Source organism: Rattus norvegicus, chromosome 2, assembly GCF_021556685.1.
Source record: "Rattus norvegicus strain SHRSP/BbbUtx chromosome 2, alternate assembly SHRSP_T2T, whole genome shotgun sequence".
In the NCBI taxonomy this organism is placed as follows: domain Eukaryota; kingdom Metazoa; phylum Chordata; class Mammalia; order Rodentia; family Muridae; genus Rattus; species Rattus norvegicus.
In genome coordinates this window covers 159,736,337-159,749,011 of record NC_141535.1, presented here as the reverse complement: position 1 = coordinate 159,749,011, position 12,675 = coordinate 159,736,337, and the positions used below count along the sequence as shown (strand labels likewise).

At 35.9% G+C, this 12,675-nt stretch overlaps 1 long non-coding RNA gene across 4 annotated transcripts in view; it reads right to left on the bottom strand.

Moving 5' to 3' along the window:
- Positions 1–12,675, bottom strand: part of LOC147996301 (uncharacterized) — a 425,118-nt gene that overhangs the window by 128,126 nt on the left and 284,317 nt on the right. Inside the window, exon 4 of one of the 4 annotated variants that reach the window (XR_015671870.1) lies at positions 5,205–5,380. The exons of 2 other annotated variants lie outside the window; for them this stretch is intronic. This is a non-coding gene — a long non-coding RNA (uncharacterized LOC147996301). Of the gene's footprint in view, positions 1–5,204; positions 5,381–10,517; positions 11,736–12,675 lie in introns of those variants that run through there. One more of the 4 variants, XR_015671869.1, reaches the window with a different exon arrangement.

The following is a 12,675-nucleotide window of genomic DNA, read 5'->3' as shown; positions in this document are numbered from 1 at the left end:
TCATTTAACTCAATTAACTTTTCTATAAGACATTCTAGTCAAGTTTTCACTGCTTCCAGATAAAAAGAAGATTAACCAACCATGTACAGACCAGAAATAAGAGTTTTCCAACTTATATAACTAAAACTGCTATACAGAAACTTGAGAGGCACGGATAGCCCAGCATGGGAAGTCTGTATTTCAGAAGGGAACAACATTCCAACTAGAACAACACTAGAAGGCGTGAAACCCCTGCTTATAGAAACTGCCAAAAGACCCAGCACTGTGTAATAGTGTATCTATGACGTATAAGTGAGTCATTTATGTCTATATTATAAAGACCAAAATAATAAATATTAATCACATAAATGTGCAAGATCTATAGGCAACACAGAGAGATGAAAATAGAATATCAAAATTAAAAATGCAATGTAAATATAGTATTTTATTAATATAGTATCTTTTTTCATAACATTTTAAGTAGCTTTCATTTCAGAATATAGTGTTCTAATTTAAGATAATTTTTGTAGGACTCATGGTAACTAAAGAGCAAAAGTTTAATAAATAAATATAAGCAAACTTGACAAATAAGTACACAAGTATTGAGTAAGTGACCTACCTACAAGGGAAGATGGTAAGAGAATGAAAGTTAATTAAGAATTTTAAGATTAGATAGCAAATTACAGACTATCAGAAAACATGTTGGATATAAATACATTAAATTATTCAATTAAAATGTAATGGGCTAAAGAGATTCCTCAACAGTTAAGAGTATTTGCTATTGAGAAGGGGACACCCATTGAAGGAATCAGGGAAAGGACTGGAAGAGCATGAAGGGGTTTGAGACCCCATATACACAACAATGTCAACTAACCAGAGCTTCCAGGGACTAAGCCACTACCCAAAGACTATACATGGACTGACCCTGGGCTCCAACCTCATAAGTAGCAATGAATAGCCTAGTAAGAGCACCAGTGGAAGGGGAAGCCCTTGGTCCTGCCAAGACTGAACCCCCCAGTGAACGTGACAGTTGGGGGGAGGGCGGTAATGGGAGGAAGATGGGGAGGGGAACAGCCATAGAGAAGGGGACAGGGAGGGGTTAGGGGGATGTTGGCCTGGAAACCGGGAAAGGGAATAACAATTGAAATGTAAATAAGAAACACCCAAGTTAATAAAGATGGAAAAAAAAAGAGTATTTGCCATTCTTCCACCGGACACACTGAACTTTTGCCTACTTCAATCTTATGTTATACCAGTAGAAGAAGTTATCACCAAATTCAGAAAAGCTAAAACTGTGTTGATTATCTTTTCTTGTCACAAAAATGTAAGATTAATAATCACTAGTAAGAAAAAAAATTGAACATTGTGTAAAGACCCACAAATTACAGAACTTTCCCAAGAATTCATCTTATGATATATATTTTTTCTAATTTCTTCAGTTTCTCTTGTTATATCTCCTTTTTCATTTCTGATTTGTAATTTAGACACTGTCTCAGTGTCTTTTAGTTAGGTTGACTAAGGCTCTTCCCTAAAAATAATAAAAGCTATACAGAGCAAACCATCAGCAAATAACAAATTAAATAGAGAGATACTTGAAGCAATGCCAGTAAGAGACAAGGATGCCCACTCTCTCCACATCTATTTACCAAAGTACACAAAGTTCTAGCTAGAGAAATAAGACAACAAGAGGAGATCAGGTGGATACAAATAGGAAAAAAAGTCAAGATATTACTGTTTGCAGATGATATGATAGTATACATGAGGCCCAAAACGTTCAACCAGAGAAATTCTACAGTTTACAAACAAATTCAGCAAAGAGGCTAGATATAAAATTAACTCAATCAAATCAATTGCCTTCCTTTATACAAATGATAAACAGGCTGAAGAAGAAATTAGGGAAACAAAATACTTTACAATAGCCACAAATAGTATTAAATATCTTGGTGTAACTCTTATCAAGGAAATGAAAGATCTGTATGACAAGAACTTAAAATCCCTGAAAACCAAATTGAAGGATACCTCAGAAGATGGAAAGATCTTCCATGCTCATGGATCAGCAGGATTTACAGATTAAAAATGGCAATCTTACTGAAAGCAATCTACAGATTCAAGATTCTGACACAGTTCGTTACAAACATGGAAAGAGCTATTCTTTCACATGGAAAAAAATAAGGATAGCGAAAAATAAAATCCTTAGCAATAGAATAACTTCTGTGGGAATCACTATGCCTGACCTCAGGCTGTACTGTAGAGCAATAATGATATAAACTACATATATGGCATTGGTTCAGAAAGGTCAGTCAATTCATAGAATTGAATACACAGAAATAGGTCCACATAATTATGGACACTTGATCTTTGATAAGAAAGCCAAAACACATAAAATAGAAAAAAGAAAAGTATTTTCAATGTATGCTATTGGTCAAACTGGTGGTCTGTACATAGAAAAGTGAAAAAAGATCCATATTTATCAACTAGTACAAAACTCAAGTCCAAGAGGATCAAGTACCTTAACACAAAACCAGATACACTGAATTTACTGGAAAAGAAGTGGAAAATAGGCTCAAAGCCATTCTCAGAAGGGGAAATTTTTTAAACAGAATTCCAATGGTTTCAGTTCTAAGATCAAACAATTGATAAATGGTACTTCATGAAACTGAAAAGCTATCATACAAAAAACTCAGTCAATAGGACAAATCAATTAGAATGGGGGAAAAAAGAAAAGTTCACAAACCCCACATCTGATAGAGGGCTAATATCCAAAATATATAAGGAATCCAAGAAGATAACTTCCAAAAAACCAAACCTCCAATTAAAAATGGGATAGAACGAAACAGAAAATTTGCAGCAGAGGAATCTTGAGTGACTGAGAATCACTTAAACAAATGTTTGAAGTCCTTGTGATCAGGGAAATACAAGTCGAAAGGATCCCGAGATTACTCCGCTACCCCAATCGGAATGGCGAAGATCAAAAACTCAGATGACAGCACATGCTGGCGAGGATGTGGAGAAAGAGGAACATTCCTCCATTATTGGTGGGATTGAAAACTGATACAATCACTCTGGAAATCAGTCTGGAGCTTCCTCAGAAAATTTATAATAGATCTACCTGAAGACCCAGCTATACCACTCTTGGGCATATACGCAAAAGATTATCTACCATACCATACGGACACGAGCTCCATGATTTTCTTATCAGTCTTATTTGTAATAGCCAGGAGCTGGAAACAACCCAGTTGTCCCTCAAGCAAACAATCTACGCAGAAAATATTTCATTTACACAATGGAACACTATGCAGTTCTTCAGAAAGAGGACATCATGAGTTTTGCAGGCAAGTGGATGGAACTAGAAAATATGACCGCGAATGAGGTAACTAAGATCCCAAATGAGATGCATGATGTTCACTGATAAGTGGATATTAGCCAAACTGTACAAAGTACCTAGGCTATAACCAACAGAATTTAAGAAGTTTAACAAACAGAAAACCCAAGTGAGGATGCTTCAATCCCACTTAGTAGGGGGAAGAAAATAATCAGGGGACCCAGGAGGGAGACAGGAGGAAGGAATTTGAGCAGGACGGGAGGGGGAAAAGGCAACAGAATCAGGTATGGGGGCAGGTGGCAAGAGAGAAGTCCAGAGGGCCATATAAATAAATGAAAATGAGCAGCCTCAGAAGTAGAGATGTGGGAAGACTCTCTCTGGAAATACCAGAGGCCTGGGAAATGAGAGTGACCCTACAGGAAATGACCTATAATGGGGAGAGAGACCCGGCAGAGTCCACCTTTAGTAGATACACAGGACATCAAAAGGAGGGATGGTGTTACCTACCACAGTCAAAACTTCTGATCCAGAAGTGTTCCTGTGTAAAGAAACTGCAGGGACGAAAATGAAGAGAATACTGAGAAAAAGGCGACACAGGGTCTGGCCAAACAGGGGATCTACTTCAATTGGGAACACAAGGGCCTTGACACTATTACTGATGTTATGATGTGTTTACAGACAGAAGCATAGCATGGCTCCCCTCCAACAGGCCCAATCAGCAGCTGAGTGAGACAGATGCAAATACTTCTATCCAACCGATTGACTGAAGTAGGGGACCCCTAGTTTTGAATTCGGGAAAGAATGAAAGAAGCAGAAGAGCAGGGCAACCTTAGGGGTAGACCAGCAGTCTCAGCTAACACAGACTCCCCGGGAACTCACAGACACAGAGATACCAACCAAGCAGCATACACAGGCTGGCTGGAGGTAAGAAGAGCCAAAGAGAACGGAGAAGGAGGGGGAGAGTAAAGAAAAAGGGAGGAAAGTGAACTAGATTGTTGGGGGGAGGGCGGCAATGGGGGGAAGATGGGGAGGGGAACAGCCATAGAGAAGGGGACGGGGAGGGATTAGGGGGATGTTTGCCCGGAAACCGGGAAAGGGAATAACACTCGAAATGTATATAAGATTTACTCAAGTTAATAATAAATAAATAAATAAATAAAAGCTGACAAAAAAAAAAGAAAAGAAAAAGGGAGGAAGAGGGAAGAAAAAATAGAAGGAAGGAGAAACAGAAGGAGGGAAAAAGGTTCAGTTTCCCACAATCACAATCTTTTTAAAAAATAAAATCTGGAATGGCATATGTAGTTTTAACCCATGCAATTGCCAGAAGCCCGTGAAAGAGAAGGATAAAGACTAAGAAAGTAGTGTCACAAACATGTTTTATGTCTGTGTTAATACTAAACTAACTTGTAATCAGCAGTAAGTCCACACAGCATTGGTGCACTGGGAGACTGCTCTTCCCCAGTCTGTGACAAAAGGGTGCAAAGCTGATTTGAAAGTCTTCTAGCTAAGCCTATAGATTTTAAAGTCAAACAAACATCCTTGTATCATGTCACTAGGCACCTACAAGAAGAGTCTGGTCTGTGTCCCCTAAGCTCTGGCCTGGGACTTTTTTCTAACTATTCTAGAAAGATTGAGTCACTGACCTGGGAGTACCATATGAGAAACTGGTTGGAATTTGGGTGAGAGAGAGAGAGAGAGAGAAAGAGAGAGAGAGAGAGAGAGAGAGAGAGAGAGAGAGAGAGAGAGAGAGAGAGAGAGAGAGAGAGAGTAATCTCTCATCTATACCAGGTGAAGAAGCTCCGAGATGGGGACCAAGCTATGGTAAGGAAGCACTTGGTTCAGATAAACTGCGTAAGCGTGGAGACAGAGTCCCAGTGACTACTACTATTTATTTTACATTTACCTTTGGAAATTTTTTCTCCATTGTCTACATGAGGCTTCTCCACTCACGAGGAAATATTTGAAGGCAGTAGACACTAGGACCTGCTGCCTTGAGTTCTGTCCAAGGCAGCCTTGGGAAGCAGGATCATCCAGGATGAATTACTGCTTGCTCTCACCAAGAGTCATACCCTCCGGTTGCTAGGCAAAAAGCACAAAGGACAAAAGAGGAAACTAAATAGCACACAGACTGCTCTCATCAGGCGGCATGTAGCCAAAAACCAGTCAGCAGAGATACAGTTTTCACAGTGCAGCACTCACAGCTGGCATCCTTAGAGGATGGAAAAACTGTCCTATTTTTAAAAAATAACTATAATTTTAAGTTTTTTCTTCCTCATTTTTTGTTTTATTGTTGGCTTATCTATAAAGACATTGTCAATCAAACTGATAAATTTATGTACTTAATATGAATTTGTTTATAGCCTATTCTACACATTTTTCTTTTCAACTTCCAGTGCTTTTAACCCTTGAAAATTCCTTCTCCATTGTCTAGATTGTTAAAACCTTTTTGTCCTGTTCTGTTGTTTTGAGACACTCTTTCTTTCTTTTTTTTTAATTGGATATTTTCTTTATTTACCTTTCAAATGTTATCCCCTTTCCAAGTTTCTCCTCCAGAAACTCCCTATCCCATCCCTCCTACACCAGCTTCTATGAGGGTGCTCCCCCACCCACTCCTCCACTAAATCCCTCCCACCTCCTGCCCTGGCATTCCCCTACACTGGGGCATCAAGCCTTCAGAGAACCAAGGGCCTCTCCTCCCACTGATGATCAACAAGGCCATCCTCTGCTACATATGCAGCTGGATCCATGGTTTGCTCAATGTGTACTCTTTGGTTGGTGGTTTAGTCCCTGGAAGCTTTGGGGTGTCTGGTTGATATTGTTCTTCCTATGCAGGTTGCAAACCCCAACCTTTGGACTGAGAACAGGGTCCTCAGTGGAGGAGTTAGAGAACGGACTTAAGGAGCTGAGGCTCTCTTTCTTCATGGAGGTTCTGATCTTTCTGCATTAGTCTTCAAACACTGGGGTTGTACATGTTACTCTCTCCTTTATACTTTTAGTACTTAACTTCCCATCCATTTTCTTCCTAATCCGATTTTATACACACACACACACACACACACACACACACACACACACACACATATATATATATACATATATATATATATATATTTGCATTTCTTCTTTCTCTTTTCCCTTTCACAATTTTTATTTCGAAATTATTGGTTGACTGTCTACTGATTATTTTTTTCATCCTCAATTGATATTTATCGGTATCCCCGTAATTGCTCTCTCTTCATTTTTTTTAAATTTCTCCCTCTTCTCTGTAGCCATTTCTTTTCCACTGCTTGTTAGAAGTATTTTCCTACCCTTGATTAACTAGCATCTTCATACAGCGCTATCTTTGCCTCTGTTCTCTGTCAGAAGAGTTGTGGTGCTGATAGCTTTCCACTGGTTTTGTATCAGATTTGCTCTTCGATGATTTATCCTTTGGTCATGGAGGCTGCTACACTTAGTTTTACTTTTTTTGAGTAGTGATGACAATCAGGACCAGTGCCTTAAGCTCATTGTGTTGAATGTTTGACAAATGGAATTTAAAAGCAGGCATGAGTCACTGTATTCCGTTAACAAAATATATTTCTAATCTAAATTAGGAGACAAAGAAGTTTATGAAGGAGACAATTCATCAAGATACAAATGAAAACCGTCATACTGAATTTCATAAAACTAACAGGTATGGCCATTAAAGCTTAGACTCTAACAAAGTAATGATAGTTGATCTTAGCATATATCTCTTATAATAAATAGGTCTTCTACATACAGGGAAGTCAATTGAAAACGTAGATAATACTATACATCAAATGAATTTTGACAATTGTAAAATATCTTAATTCTCAGATTCCCATGGAGAATTCTCCAAAAATGTATTAGACTTCATTTTAATACTATGAACAAGTCTACAAGAATACAAGGAAAATAAAAATTTGTCTTGTATTTCATCAGATAATAGTGGAGTAAAAGCAGTAATTTAAGGCAGGCCTGGTAGTAAACACCTTTAATCCTCCCTGGGATGGAGAAGCAGCCAGTTCTCTATAAGATTGAGGCTAGCCTCAACTATGTAGTGTGTTTCAAACCAGTCAGTCTACCCTGGTAGATTTTGTATAAAAGTAAATAAATAAATAAGTAAATACATAAATAATATTAAAAACTACAGTTACACTGTACATCTATACTTATTGGTTATCTGCCCATTAAAACAGTGTTTTATACGCAAATATTTAAATAATATACTATAATGTACAAAATTATATATAGCATTTTAAAATGTTACTTGTAAGTCATCAATTAAAATATTCTGTATAATTTCTAAACCTAAAGTAATAGGTATTAGGCAACTAGCAAACTAATTATATATTCTTCTAAGCTCATCAAGCTATTGTAATAGTTCATAATGAAATAGATATATGAGTAGACAGATTTACATTATATTATAAAATATAACATCAGATCCATGCATTGATCCATGCCAGCATTTGGGAGGCAGAGGCAGGTTGATCTCTGAGTGTTTGAAGCCAGCTTAGTCTATATAGTGAGTTCCAGAAGTCAGGCTGCTTTCTGTGACTCTGTCTCAAAAACTTAAATAAAATAAATGAAATACAACATAAGTAAATTCTAAGAGCCTTAGCTTATTTCTGTATATTTATAATAATTCAAAATACTAAATGAACCATTAAAATCTAATAAAAAATAATGAGGCTTGATATTCACGTGAGAAGGGAAGGAAATGTAGATATGGAAAGACCTGGGAGAAGAGGATTCATATGATCAGAACACTTTCTATGTGATTTTCCCAGAATTAATATAAAAAGTAAAGGAAAAGATTAATCAATTGTGGAAAGAGTGAAATGGAAGACTGATATTTGTCCAATGCATTTCAAAGTGTGGTGCCTAGGAGAAGAAGAATAAGATGCTCTAGAGGGGGGAGAATATTTACTTTCCACATTCCAAGAGTTTAGGGTACCTCCAATTTTAGGAATCAGTGTACACGTTGAAATGCTATACATTGTAACTTCATATGCAGTTCATATAACATCAAGTAATAATTTATGAAAAAAGGAGATAAATTAGCTGTGGTTTCTTTTCTAATAAGATGAGTCTCTAGGTTCAATTCTTTATATCAGGAAAAATGTAAATTGGTAGAACTGTAGCTCAGTAAGGGAGTTTCTTTCGTGACATGAACGTAGTCCTAGGATTATGACAGTCCATACCTGTCATCACAGCACGGCAGATACAGTAGTACGATTTGAAGTTTAAAGCCATCCTGACCTATGTAACAAGTTCCAGGCCAGCATGAAGTATTTGAGACCATGTCTCAAATTAAGAACATCAACATAAATACAAATTGTGAGAAGCATAAATGCTGAAATAAACAACCAAAGCAACAACACTCCATGAAAAACCATAAAGATTCTTTCCCATTTATTTAATCAAGCATTACTGCCAACAGACTTGGGAAATACCTTTAAGTACTTAACTTCGGGGTATTTAGAACTCTATTTATTTATTTATTTATTTATTTATTTATTATTTATTTATTTATTTATTCATTATTGAAACAAACTATTGTCTACTTATACCACATGCCACTATTAAGAGATGCATATACAGACTGATAATATTTGTAGGTATGTATTAAAATGTTCTGATAGTAGAATAAATCAAAATAGCAATCACTTCATTGTACTATCTCTCCAGGTGAGAAAACCTCCTGTAATAAACCTCCACCACGATTGTGTTCCAAACATCTTTGCCTTCTTTCCACTAAAAACCAGCTCAGATTTATCACTAGACCAATAGCGTCTTGCCCTGTACAAAAGGAACATGTCTGACTCAGACCTCACAATTATAAATTCACAGTAACTATAACTGCTTAACTCATCTTTTTTTTAAAAACATTTATTCCACTTACATGAACTTAACACATATGTTCTTTTTTTAATTAATTTATTTTATGTATGTGACTACACTATTACTGTCTTCAGACACAACAGAAGAGGGTATCAGATCCCATTACAGATGGTTGTGAGCCACCGTGTGGTTGCTGGGAATTGAACTCAGGGCCTATGGAAGAGCAGTTGGTGCTCTTAACCACTGAGCCATCTCTCCAGCCCTTGTAACTCATCTTTGAAAATACTAAAACAAAACATTATGGTACACATCTGTAATTCCCACCACTCTAGAAATGGAGGCAGGAGAATTACAAGTTCAACATCTTCATCTGGATTAGAGTGGACTCAAGACCAACTTCACTTAGTGAGACCAACTTACTTAGTGAGGACCCTCCTGTCTCAGCCTCCCAAGTGAGGGGATTACAGATATTGTCATGTACTGTAGGCCACAGACATTTCCTATAATGAAAATAAATGGTTTTAGGGTGTAGTTTAATGATAAATAGATTTCTTAGCACTTGAGAAGTCCTAGTCACTTTTCAATTTAAATACATATATGTCTATATGTGTAGGAATATACAATGAAATTGAGTGTGGAAAAATGTATTGAAATGTATTGTAAACCAACAAAATATAATGGTAAACACATATAAACTTTAGGTTTTGATATTAAATTTTCCACTGCATGAATTTTGTTTATGCACACAAAGTCACTACAAAAATTTTAAAAAGTCTTTAACCTGATTCTGAACTATATTTAAATATACACATATGCATATGATGGATGCATATATTCATTCAGATAACATAGACATATTTCCTGTAGAATGTCTAACTAACTGGGTAAAGAATACAGTTCTTTTACTGTTGTCAGTTGATTGCAAATACTATCATGGTTTCTGCTAATATCATTATAAAAAACACAGAAATGAAATGCAGATTTCTCAGATTGCAAAAAACTCTATAACTTGTCAGCATGTAATTAGTATGTTATATAACCAAGGACAAGCACTATTTAGAAAGATTATTATTAATGTGGTGATACTTAATACATGGTTTTACTTCACTGAATAGAAGAAAGTACTTAGTAATACACCTAGTATTTATCTAGGTTCCCAGTAATGTTTGAAGATATATTATTATTCTGGAATAATATATTATTGTAAAAGTCTATGATACCTTTGCTCTACTGAGTTTAAACGACTGCTCCATCTTCTTACTGATGATTTAGGAAAAGAAATAGGAAAGTGGATATAGAAAGCTACTTAGCACAATGTCTGGGCTGAAAATGATATCCATTAAATAATAATGAGCAACAAATCTTATATAAATTAAACATGTTTTATTATCAAGTATAAAACATATTTCCAGCATCAATGTACTCTCAGTATGAAATAAAGTTTAGTCATAAATATAACACAGTTTTAAACTTTGTAAATATTATTAGTGTAATGCAAGAGATACATAAGTTCAGTAAAATATCACTATTTCGATGTTATACAATAAAGTATTTCACCCAGTGAAAACTTTGAGAATAGAAAACTTTCTCATTATAGAGTTGGCAGACATGAACAGGACAAAATGGGATAAGGCTGCCAATCAGTAACCATGTGGGCAGTGTAGCACTGCATCCAGTAAGAGTCCAATTCTGCAGAGCAAATTACTAAGAAGATGTGATTTTGGATGAAATTGTATTTGTATTGTCCAGGAGATTGGAATAAACCTCTTGGCAGTTGTATACAGGGTGCTTAACATGACCTCTCTAGAGCTAGATGCTCTGACCCAGAGAATCTGTGGATTTCTATGATGCTTTTAGATTTTACTCTCTAATTATTTTATGCCTTTCCAAAATAAAAAAAATATTTTGTTTCATTATGTAATTAAATTATTCCCACCTCCCCTCTCCTTCCCACAACCACTCCCAGTCAGCCCCTGCCACTCTCCCAGATTTACAGGTTCTTATTCTTTACATGCTGTTATGTATGTCCAGTGTTGCTAAAGATTGATGCAAAGCTACTTAAGAAATATAAACACAGTAAAGAAAATAATTCACAATACAGCACACGAGTCATATTATGTTATAGCAATATAATATAACACACTATATAATAAACTCCCATATCCATGATACAGAAAGGAAGACTTTGTTTTCATTTTATTTTAAGTAAAAAGAAATATATTTTAGCTTTTGAAAAGCACCAAAGTATCAATTCAAAACATACATAATATGCAAAAACAAATCATTAGATATTATTGAGGTGACAGAACTATTTTTTAAAGTGACAATAAAATTCTAAAATCTGGGTGGGGATTAAAAATTTTTAAAAAAAAATTCTAAAATCTGCAAATATGCTTAATTACTGGATAGAATATAATGAAAACTATAAAAATGTTATTTACCTTTAGTTGTGTATAAAATGTAGTGGGTTTGTTCTAATGCTGTTTGCATTCTAATGTTAAGATTGGTTCCTCAAGACAGGTTGCCAAGTAGCCACTATGTCCCCAAGTTATTTCTGATTTGAAATAAAGATGTCAATAGCCAATACCTGGAGAGAAGAGACATAGTCCTGTTTTAGTTTTCTTGGGCTTGGGGGTTAGAAGAGAAACATGATGGGAGAAAAAGTTGAAGAAGGAAGAGGAGAGCCACCATGGATTTGGTGAACTATAAAAACATGGCCCTGGGAACTGGTCAACTGGAGTTAAGAGCAGTCCAGATGAAACGTAATAAGTAATAACTATTTATAGGAAAGTAGATTCTGATAGAATAGAGTGTAGATATCTGCACAGCTCCTGTGTTGTTTAAGGCTTATTGTAAATACAAAGGCTGTGGATGTTTTTTTCTCTGGGAATTGAATGAACAAGGCAGGGTACAAACCCCAGGTAGGAACTAAAAATTTCTACAACACTGAAAGTGTCAAAAAAGCATTTTGTGCAGTATAATTAGTATTTATTTTCTATCTAATAATAGGTATAAGTGCTGTTAACAATTCCAATACTTATGACAACAGCACAAATGGAGGATACAGGCTTCCAAATGAGAATACCCATTTCACTCTCAGTTTAGGAGACCCTAATCCAAATTCCATAATTAGCTAAGGAATACCCCCCTCTGTGTGTGTGTATGTGCGTGTCTTTTTCTCACACATGCATGTGCGCATGTGTGCACATGCATGTGCACACACACACAGCTTAAACATAATTCATTTTAACAATTCATAGAATGAAAGACAAATGTACTTATGTTTTTTTCATTGTAGCAAAAATATGAAAATAAGAATGAGGCAGAACCATATGGGATCTTAGATGATCAGGGTTATTGTCCTTTCCATACTCATCTCTGTTTTGGAATATTGATGTTTCACAGTATGCAGAGTTTTCCTAATCATAGGTGCTCACCTAAGCTTTGGTTGATGATCTGATTTTTATTGGAAAGTATTTATCTTATAAGCACAATGATTCATGCTTGATTTTCAAAGGTCAGAAAAA